We start from the raw sequence: 12,304 nt of genomic DNA, 5'->3' as shown, positions 1-12,304 counted from the left end.
TCACCTCTTAACCTTTTCTCCAGGCTAAACATACCCAGCTCCCTAAGGCGTTCCTCATAGGGCTTGGTTTCCAGACCCTTCACCATTTTAGTCGCCCTCCTTTGGACACGCTCCAGTTTCTCAATGTCCTTTTTGAACTGTGGCGCCCAGAACTGGACACAATATTCCAGGTGGGGCCTGACAAGAGCAGAATATAGTGGCACTATTACTTCCCTTGATCTAGACCCTATACTTCTATTGATGCAGCCTAAAATCGCATTGGCCTTGTTAGCTGCTGCTTCGCACTGTTGAGTCATGTTCAACTTGTGGTCTACTTGGACTCCTAGATCCCTTTCACATGTTGTCTCCTTAAGCCAGGTGCCCCCCATCCTATATCTGTGCATTTCATTTTTTCGCCCTAAGTGCAGTACCTTACATTTCTCCCTGTTGAAGTTCATTTTGTTAGCTGAGGCCCAGCTTTCTAATCTATTCAGGTCATTTTGAATTTTGATCCTGTCCTCTGGAGTATTAGTTATTCCTCCTAATTTGGTGTCATCTGCAAATTTGATAAGTATTCCCCCAATTTTTTCCTCCAAGTCATTGATAAAGATGTTGAACAGTACTGGGCCCAGGACAGAGCCCTGTGGGACCCCACTGGTCACTTCTCTCCAGGATGAAAAGGTGCCATTGTTGAGCACCCTTTGGGTTCGTCCGGTCAACCAGTTACAAATCTACTTAACAGTTGCCTTGTCTAGCCCACATTTTACAAGCTTGTTTGCAAGAATGTCATGGGAAACCTTGTCAAAGGCCTTACTGAAATCAAGATATACTATATCCACTGCATTCCCTTCATCTACCAAGCTGGTGATTTTATCAAAAAAAGAGATCAGGTTTGTCTGGCATGACTTTCTCTGAAACCCATGTTGACTTTTTGTGATTATGCCATTGCCTTCTAGATGTTCACAGACTCTCTGTTTAATGATCTGTTCTAGAATCTTTCCTAGTACTGATGTCAGACTGACTGGACGATAATTGTTTGGATCCTCTTTCTTCCCCTTTTTGAAGATGGGGACAACGTTTGCCCTCCTCCAGTCTGCTGGGACTTCTCCTGTTCTCCAGGAGTTTTCAAAGACTATTGCCAATGGCTCTGATATTACATTTGCCAGTTCTTTTAATACCCTTGGATGTAGCTCATCTGGTCCTGGTGACTTAAATTCATTTAGATTAACAAGGAATTCCTGTACTATCTCTTTACTTATTTTGTGCTGAAATTCCCCTATTCTGTCCTCTGCTCCATTATCCTCAGGTTGAGCACCCTTTGCTTTTTCTGAGAAGACTGAGGAAAGAAAGTGTTGAGTAATTCTGCCTTTTCTCTGTCTTCTGTTAGCATTTTGACATCTTCTCCACGCAGTGGCTCTACCATTTCCTTCTTCTTCCTTTTGCTGTGGACATATCCAAAAAAGCCCTTTTTGTTGTTCTTAACCTCTCTAGCAAGCCTGAGTTCATTCTGTGCTTTAGCTTTTCTGACCTTATCTCTACACTTGCTAGCTATTTGTTTGAATTCCTCTTTGGTGATTTCCCCATTTTTCCATTTCTTATACATGTTCCGTTTAAAATTTAGCTGAGCTGAAAATTCCTTTTTCATCCATCCTGGGTTCTTGCAACACCTCCCATTTTTCTTTCTCACTGGAACTGTTTTAATTTGTGCCTTCAGTATCGCCCTTTTGTGAAACTCCCACCCATCTTGAACTCCCTTCTCTTTTAGTATTCCTGACCATGGGATCACCCCCAGCATTTCTCTAAGTTTACTGAAATCCGCTCTCCTGAAGTCTAGGATGCATGTCTGACTATGCCTGGCTTCTCCTTTCCACTGTATAACAAACTCCAGGAGAACACGGTCACTTCCACCTAAGGATCCCACCACTTGCACTTCATTAGCCAAGTCATCCTTGTTGGTTAGGATCAGATCTAAAATAGCTGACCCCCTTGTTGCCTCTTCCACCTTGGCTTAATGCTGTGGAAGTCTGGGAATTGTATTTTTGTAGACATGTAGACTTCTCTGTAAGAGACATCTGGTGCCACAACAAACCACAATTCCCAAGATTCCACAGCATTGAGCCACAGCAGCTAAAGTGGTGTTTTCTGCAGTGCGGATGTATCCATAGACTTGCAATCATTTTGTGAAGTTTATTTTTTTAAAATGTTTGTGTAGTTCCATGCTGCTTGAAGCTTAAACTGAAGGTGGTTCTGAAACCACCGAAATATTGTGATTTTTCTAATCAAAACAGTAATCTCTGTAAATGTGGGAAACTTAGAGATAAATGCTTCATGGAATCAGTCAACGATTCAACCTGCAATCTCATCATTTTTCATCTGATGAGACATTTGTTCCCGTTCATAAGTTCTACATCAAATGCAATTATCACTTAATCAATCTTGAGCTACATAAAGTGTGTAATGAAAAACAGGGTCAATTAGTAAGTTATATCACTTCATCAATATGGCATTAAGTAGATTATTTTTAACAATGATCTACTTTCTTTTGTGTCACTAATGCAAAGTTGAGGTCAAGCCTAAATTATTCATAAAAGCTGTTTTCCTCCATTTATTTTTTATCAAAGAAAGTTCTTAAACATCCAAACAAGGTCATTAGTGATAAAGCCAATGCAAACACCACATTTCATGAAGAACTATAGATACAATGCACTGCTCTTTTTGTAAAGTAATGTTTACACTAAATGTTTGCTTGCTTTAATGCAGAGCAATTACTGAGCCAGCAACCATGCTCACCTGCCTTATGTAGATTTTTGTCCCTTTAATTGGATAAATTTGACACCAAAAATTGCCAAGCAGTTCATTGAGGAGAAATGAGAACAATGATTGTCTATGAATTAACTGAAACGTGTAATGTTGCGAAGAAAAGAAACACATTGATTGAGGGAGAGATTTTAAACTCATATTTCTGTGATTTTAAAAAAAATACTGAATATACCAGTACATTGGGCCCTTGGTATCTGCTGTACCTTGGTTCCAGGACTTCCTGTCGATACCAAAATCAAAGGATACTCAAGTCCCATTGTAAACAGTGATGTAGTAAAATGGTATCCCTTATATAAAATACCCAAATCAAAGTTTGCTTTTTGGATTTTTAAAAAGCATTTTCAAGCTGTAGTTTATTGAATCCCTAGATGCAGAATCCATGTATACAGAGGGCTGACTTTAATTACTTGGCTAAAGTTTTCTAAAGTTAACAATGTATGGTATGACATGTTTTTATATGATATGAAAAATATGGTAATCAATCATATTTTAGAATCATTAAAATTTTGAGTCTTCACTTTGAGACACTTTAAAAATAAACTCTTATCTATCATCTACCTGTCGTATATAAGCTGCAAGAAATTGTTATAACTCATGTACAAAATCATAAAAATGAAGCTGAGTTACTCAAATCAGCTTTTGTATTAACACCAAATATTACAGTCACTTATTAAAAAAAAGTAAGACTGTACTTTACACTATGGCCCTGTTCAAACAAGATTTTAATATAGGGTGTATATACACTGTGGCGATTATCACATGGAGAATAAGGACAAGAGCAAAGCAGATTGCTCTCATCCTTGTCCCGTCCTATTCATGTGATTGGGGGAAAGATTATCACACACCGTGTGCTTATCCCATTCTTCTCCTGTCCGTGATGTGTAATGGAGCTGTCATTTGGTATTAATGGAAACTCCTGTTAATACCAAATGATGAGTCTGTTACACTTCATGGACAGCAGAAGAATAGGAGAAGAGTGCCATGTGAGGTAATCTTTCATATGACTGCGTGAATAGGCTAGGATAAGGACGGGAGCAATCCGCTTTAGTCCTTATCCTCTGAGTGATAATCTACATAGATATTGGGTGTAGAAATAATGCATGTTGACACCACTCTAACTGTCATAGCTCCATCCTACAGAATCCTGTGATTTGTAGTTTTGTTAGGCACCAGCACTCACGGGAAAAGAAAAAGACCTTGTAAAACTACAGATACCAGGATTCCATACAATGAAGCTGCAATACTTAAAGTGGTATCAAACTGCATTATTTCTATAGTGTAGATGCAAGGTTAGAAATGTATTAATGACAGTCATTTAAAATGCTATATGTCAGTTTTCAACTGGACAGATAATTATTTACATATGATAAAAAACAAGATCCTTCCTATTTATTTTGTTTTGTTAATTTTAGATGGACTTATTAGCAAAGCTGTCACTATTAAAACAGAATCTGCTTAAGTGAAGTGGGGCATAACTATCTTTGCTCCAAAGAGGATCAAATAAATAATGCTCTTTTTACCCTAATGTGTGGCTGACATTTCATCCATACACAAGGATAAGAGGTCTTTGTATGGCTACACTGGAAACTAAGCAACTAACCTTGAGCTCTACTGTTGCTAGAACTAATATTTTTGAAATATGGGTAATACTTGCATATTGACTTCTGTAGAACTGTGAATATAATTCATGTGACTTGTATATATTCAATAAGCCTATATTTGTCAGCAACAGTGTTTCCTGCAAACCTTCACTGTAATGAATCATTTGTTCTATCTGGACATTTATTCCTAACATCATTACAATTTGGACATTCACAATTAATGTAATTGGGCATTCACCTGAACGGTAACAGCCTGAGGGTAGGAGCAGGGCCAGGGCATGTTCTAAATTATGTAGGAAGTTTCTTACTTTGACTTTCCCTGTTTTTAATGCTATATGGATACTTCCTATTTTTAATGCTATATGGATACTTCCATAAATAGCATAAACACCTGCACTGAAGGCTTTCTTTAGAAATGGAATAATAAAGACCTACAATTCTGAAATATAATGTCTTTTTGACATAATATCCTTTGATGCATCAGGCTTCTATGCAGGGCTGGCATGAGCCACCTGTGTCATCTTGGACCCACTGACAAAACTTGCCTTATGGCTCCCACCAAATGTCTTCTGGCTTAAGTTTAAGCAGTGCAGGACAACTGTGTCCATGTATTATTTAAGTCTCCCACAGTGCCCCAGGCCAATATAATACAGTCATTGTGGATATTCTAAATGAAGTCATTTAATCATGGCTGTTGTAGTTGCCCACTGCTAAGAAACTTTCTAAGACCCACTGATTGGGAGGATCACTAGACCAAGGCGATCTCAAGCAACAAAGGTATCTCTCAGTCCAAGAGGCTAAAAAAAATATCACTATATATGTCTCAGGCTATCTGAGCACCCACTTTGATTTCAGTGGATCTTGGCTATCATGACTAAGATCCTATACTACCTACATGATTATGAATGTGTAACTATGTAATATCTCCTGGCCCAAATCCCCAAACCTAACTTAATGACCAGCAGCCTCACTAGGCTATGTGTTGTTGCCAGTTGGAATTCAGCAGGATGACATTTCCAGTTCTCTCCTGCTAGTGAGTAAGGATGCAATGATGAAGTGTAAAAGAGGTCCTGCTTCTGATTGCCACAACCTTGTTTGCTGGAAGTGTCATCCTTCTGAATCCCAATCAACAGCAGAGCAGAACTCTGTTGCTCAGTGCAGCTGCTGGCTGTAGTGGTGATGGTGGTGGGAACATTTATTATTGTGGCAATAGTGCCAGAATCACGAATGTACAGTACTAGTGAATACAGAGCAGTTGCAAATCTGTAACTGCATCACAGGATACCTATATGATTTAACAGAGGTGAATGTGAGTGTGATGTCTATTGTATATGTTCTCCTTGCAGGAAACAGAAAAGGAGATAATTATCATTCATAAGCTAGTGCTACAAATCCAAGCAGCAAGAATTCTATAGAAACTGGATATATAATGCATGGGCAATCCTCACATTGATATTCAGTTATATATTTTTACACTTTAAAATGTTGTCTACTTCCTTCCAAGTTCTGGTCTTCTGCTAGAAGAAGACTGCTTATTCGTCTAATTTTCACACTCCTTCCTCTGAGTCTAATCCTGCTTTATATATGATATGTTCAGTGTGCAAGTTAAACTAATAGAGTGATAGGTCAGCCTTGCTTCACTCTTAGATAGCATTCCTTTTCTCTGTATTCTGTTCTAACAGCTTCTTATTGTGAGTACTGGTTATGTATTCATCAGGACATTCAAATGCTGGGGAACACCTATTCCTTCTTGTACTTTTGTCAACAGTCATTCCAAGTGTTTTCTATTTTGTGCTAGTATTCCAGTGTCATCTCATATCTTAATTTGTCAATGTTTCTTCCTCCAATTTTCACCACTCCTTCCTGTGAGTCAAATTCTAATTTATCTATGATATATTCAGACTAGACGTTAACAGTTAGGTTGTAGAATGAAGCCTTGCCTGACCCCCTTGCCATCTAGAAACCATTCTGTTGCTCTATATTCTGTTCTGAAGTATCCTTCTTGCCTGAGTACAGGTTACAGTATGTCAATTTGACTAAAATTTCGACTTATACATGAATATATACAGTAAACATTTAGACAAAATCAATTTTAGACACTCTACACTCATTTATATTAACATTTATATAATTGCTTGAAAGCCTAATCAATATCTAAATAAATCTTTTAATGATTAATAATAATAATAATAATAATAATAATAATAATAATAATTATTTCTATACTGCTTTTCCGCAGTGATCAAAGCGGTGTATATAGTAAAATTATTAAAACAACGTAAAATTAAAACCACATTACATTAATTACAATATACAATTAAAATCCAATTCATAGGTGTATGTAGTGAGAGGGAGAAAGGGGAATGAACATAACTTCACTGTACATGGGGGAATGCTTGGTTAAAGAAAAAGGTTTTTAAGTCTCTTTTTAAACAGTTCAAGGGAGGTAATGAGACGGAGCTCCTCAGGAAGACTATTCCAATGCTTGGAGGTCATTACTGAAAAGGCCCTCTGAGAAGTAGTAACATATCTCAAAGCAGGGACTTCGAGCAAGTTCTTCCTGGTTGTTCTGAGAGTGCGGGGTGGATTATATGGGGAGATGTGGTCCTTCAAGTAACTCGGGCCCAAGCCATGTAGGGCTTTATAGGTAATTACCAACACCTTGTATTGTGTTCGGAAGCGAATAGGCAGCCAGTGAAGATCTTTTAAGATTGGTGTTATGTGGTCAAACCTGGAACGACCGGTGACCAATCTGGCGGCCATGTTTTGTACTGATTGAAGCTTCCGAGTTTGGTACAAGGTTTGCTCCATGTAGAGTGAATTACAGAAATCCAAACGGGGAGGTTACCAGAGTATGTACCACTGTTTCAAGATCCCTTTGGCCCAGGTAGGGTCGCAGTTGGCGTATCAACCGAAGTTGATAACAGGTGCTTCTGACCATCGCATCAACTTGGGATGACAATTGCAGGGACGAGTCCAGAAGCACCCCCAAACTGCGAATTGAGTCCTTCAGGGGAAGTGTGACCCCCTTCAGGACCGGTGGACAAATTTCCTTCCCCGGGCAGGGGAACCTATCACTAGTACTTCTGTTTTCTCTGGATTCAAGCTGAGTTTGTTTTTCCTCATCCAGCCCATTACTGACTCTAAGCAGGCATTTAGGGTTCAATTTTTGGTAGTTTAATTACATTTTTAATGTGTGTATGTTGTGAGTTTTTTAATTGTATTTCTTTTAACTCTTATAAACTGCCTTGAGTCCTGAACTGGGAAAGAGATGGGATATGAAAACATTGATGATTATGATTCTGGTGATGAAGAAGATAATAATAATTTGGATTAAAGTTAATTCCATATACTGGTTTAAAGCTAATAAATATCTAAATATTCCAGTTAAGTAAGTACAAAGCTTTTTATTTTCAGATTTCAACTTGTGGCAAAAATGACCTATCCATTGATTTATTAAAATTAGTATGATTGCTGAAAAACATTCAGTGATTCACAATGAAATATACCTCTACAGATTCAAAATGATAGCAGCCTCTGTTTTGAATCACAGAATCTCTGCCAATAAATATTGATTCATTTGTAGACTCAGCAATAATAGCAGGAGCATTTAAAAGAAAGACAAATACTTGAAAGAAAACAGACCTGCTTCTTACAGTAAGGAACACTATGCATTATATCTGCCATATCAAGGAAATTATGACAAATCATTTTCCCTCAAAGCTATAAAGTATGATTAAGAGATGTGAACAACTGGCACCAACATCCTTCCTAATTATTTTCCCTTGAGTCATATTAGAAATTGTCAAAGTGTAGCATGTGATGCAGCTCATTTACAAGAGTAATGCTGCAGATGCCTGGGAGTAAGTCCAACTAAAGTCAGTGCATTTTAATTTGAGGAGACATTCATTCAATTCCACTGAAAATAACACCATTGTTACCCACTCTTTGAAGTGTCTTTGAAAAGCCCCCCCCCTAAATTTTGCACTTAAATTTGTGTTTCTATTAGTATTGACTGTTCCAATTTTTTATTATTGTAGAAACTACCAGATTCCTTGTAATGTTAACATTTGATGAAGCTGATCAATATCAGCAATATATTGGGTTCGATCCTCTACTATATAGAGCATTGACTTTGGTATATTCAGATGGCAATCTTCAGCTGAAGATCAGTGAGGTTGTGATCATTCTATGCAAATAAAATTAATGCAGACATGGAATTTTACAAGTTCCTTTAAACTTTCAAATGCTGTCAGAAATAATGTACCAGTAGAACATCTTTTTCTTGGCCAGTAGTAGTTCAGGACAAGATATACGGCATGTAAGATGAGACTGTCATGTCAGAGTGGGATGTGTGAAGCACTGCAGTCAGAGGAACATATTTATCAGTCCTTGGAAGATGCATGAGAGGGTTTTGTGAGGTTACTTCCATCCACAAAAAACAGGTAACCTCAAAGGAACAATTCCCCATTCTGTTTGAAATACAATGTTACAAGTTCAAAAGTGGGAAGATTACCATCTACCCCATCTACCCTGGTTAATAGCTGAATGGCTACTATGGTAGTGATTCCTGGTCATAATCAGGCCATAAACAAAATTAACTCTTGTTAGTATAAAATAGGATTTTTGATTTGTTCTATTAGTTTGGCTGAAATGATTGTACTCTGTGACTTACCCTTTCTTTTTGTGCCTATAGGACAAGTTGGTCCTGCATATAGAGATGTCAGAGATAATGAAATGGGGAAATACTCCCAATATATATGCGGGATTGAAAACTCAAAATCAGGTGTTATTGCACATGCTGGGAGAGCACAATCCAGATGCAGCCCAGACCCCAGACACACTTATCCCATAGCTTTTTGAAAACTGGAGCTTGCCATTTTTGAAATTTGGCCAGATAAGCATGGCTGGGGGCCCGGCTGCATCCAGGTTGCACTTGTCCGGCCGCCAGGGTGTGCGATGACACCCACTAGATTACTACGCTACACTCTTATAGTGCTGTTATTTCATTTTAACTGCTCTGGCTGCCTCCTGTTGCATTCTAGGATTTGCAGTTTAAGGAGGGGCATTTAGAATTCTCAGCCTTACTGAACTACAAGCCTCAGAATATAACAGGAGGCAGTCAGAACAGTAAAAGTGGAATAGCAGCACTAAAAGACTGTAGTGCAGTAATGTGGCCGATTTTGAATTTTCAATCTCACATTTATATCGGGAGTATTTCTCCATGCAATAATCTCTACCCTTTTGTTCTAGAATTTTTTTTTAGTTAGAATAAAGCTTTTCTTTAAAGTATTCTGCCTCTTACACTCCTTTTCACATAGTTCTTTCTGTAGGAGCTTATCACTCCACTTAAATAACTTGGTTTACCTCATCCAAATTGAAGCCTAAATCAGGAGGCAGCTGGGTCCTGTCACAAGGGTTTTGCTGTTGAAGCTGCCAGACATACAGCCTGGCTGCAGCTCGGGTCCCAGGCGAGCTCTGGTAGCCATTTTTCCAAGTCAGAAAGCTCTCAGCTTTCAAATAAGGCCACCAGAGCTCACCTGGGGCTGCAGCTGGGCTATACTTGCCCAGTAGCTTTGGCAGCAAAATCCTTGCAGTAGGATCTGGCTGCCTCTCGATTTAGTCTTGAATTCATATGAAGTAAGCCAGGTTATTTAAGCAGAGCTATAAGCAACTTTGTTTGCAAGGGAAGGCATCAGTGGTATCCCCCAGCAAAGTCCTGATGCTTTGCTAAGATGGTGAGTGGGGGAGAATTGATTGGGTGGTGGCAACAAGGTTTGTTTTTCGATTTAAAAAAGGTGGTCTCCCATCCAGCTCAGCAGGAATGGAGGAGGACCACAGAGACCCTTCACAGTGCCGTACTACTTATATTTTATTTAATAACTTTATTAGCTTAAGTTGTTAATAATAAATAATAATAATAATAATAATAAGTTTATTTGTATTTTCCCACTTCTCCCAATGGATCAAAGTGGGATTACAACCAGAAATGTCCATACAATGCCAATCATATCTAAAATACACATCATAAAAACATCAACATTAGACAGTGCATTAGGCAGATCAGCATAATGTATAGTTACTTTGTAATACTAATTTCATTTAACATTATTTCTATGGTACTGAGCAAATTTTACTGGATTATGCATCCTAATAGAGCCAGTGTGGTGTAGTGGTATGACTCTGGAGACCAGGGTGTGAAATCAAATCAATCCTGGAAATGCACTGGATGACCTTGACAAAGCCACACTCTCTCAGCCTCAGAGTAAGGAAAAGACAGACCCTCCCCTTAACAAATATTGCCAAGAAAACAACATGATAGGTTCACCTTAGAGTCACCTCAAATCAGAAATTACTTGAAGACACACAACAATAATGTATCCTGATATATAGATTCCATATGTATCTAGTGACCTGAAGACAAAATGAAATATGTAGCATGTTATTTCATGCTATCTTTGTACCAAAGAAAGGGAGAAAGAGACAAAGAATACACACACACTTCAGTATTTACAGCATTAGTAAAGTTGATTCACTTTGAATCCCTGTTTGGGGATTGCAATCCCTCAAATTCAATTAATCTAAAACTATACCGTGAGTATTGCTTGCAGAATTCCCCCCTGAGGGACTCTTGCAGGACAGCTAGAAAATTAGGAAGCTGTTATTCTGCAATGCTGACTTCCTCCCTTTATGAAATACTCAAGTCAAAACAGATTTGCTAAATGCAACTGAGCCGATTTCTTATGCCAGAGACACCCTCTGACAAAGCTAATTATTTCCACTGGTATATATAACTCAATCTGCAAGATGTAAATAGCAAGCTAATCATTGACAGCATCCTCACATGTCAGTTGTGTGGTCTCAAGAGGTTAGGCCTTACCTGAGATGTTCTGTTGATGTGGAGAGCAACATACAGGAATGGGGTTTCTACTCCCCATGTCTATAAAATGAAATTACCAAATTATAAATCCACCCAGGGCCTCGAGCTAAGGTTGTTTGTATCACATCAACAAAACTCTTCTCCAGACAATTCACTGTCAATCCATCATACAGCCCAGACAACCCTTTGCTCATGTCATGTCTCTCAGAAGTGATTTAATAATCATGCATTAAGGTGGATCTCATCATTCCCTCTTTCCCTTTCAACAGGAAATATAAGAAAGACATTCTTACCTGGAAGGGAAACTCTGCAATATAATTTTTTTAAAAATCCAAGCATCTTAATTATCCATTTCTTCCTGACATACTCCATGGTAGTTTTCTTCTAGGATCTCAGCTATTTTGCACTAGAATATATTCCAGAACATTGCATCATCATTACACAGAAACTTATCTACCAAAGTGCAGCTCGGTTTTAGTGGTGGCTGTTTTTGTCATAACCCCTGGTGAAATTCTGTGACATCATTATGAGTGGACTATTGAATAGCTAAAATGAGTTGAAACTGGTGGCCCTTCTTTTGAAGAAACTAGAAAACGTCCAGTAAGTATGAATGTATTTTCATGAAAGCAGGAGAAGAATCCATGTCTGCTACAAACTAAAAGCATATTAAACAGTTTGACAAGTTAAAACAAGACAGTTTAAAACCATGCACATTTGCATAAAATCAATTAAACCCCAAAGGTTTTGGTAAAAAGCCATGTTTTTCCTTGGCATGGGAATGGTAACATCAGTGACCCCAATCAGCCCCCTATGTGGAGAATGTTCCACAACTAGAACACTAAAGCAGAGAAGACCCAGCTGAAAAAGCCCACAGATGCATCTTGCGGGTTGACCTGAAACCTTATCTTCCTGTAATGCTGTACTGTTCATACATCAAGGGTCTATGGTACAAGCAGCTTCTCCAGCACCTTCTTGCATTAAAGAGTAAAACCCACATCTGCAGCTTCCAGTAGTGGCAACAATA

Source organism: Sceloporus undulatus, chromosome 3 (assembly GCF_019175285.1).
Source record: "Sceloporus undulatus isolate JIND9_A2432 ecotype Alabama chromosome 3, SceUnd_v1.1, whole genome shotgun sequence".
In the NCBI taxonomy this organism is placed as follows: Eukaryota; Metazoa; Chordata; class Lepidosauria; order Squamata; family Phrynosomatidae; genus Sceloporus; species Sceloporus undulatus.
Note: the sequence above shows the minus strand (reverse complement) of the source record.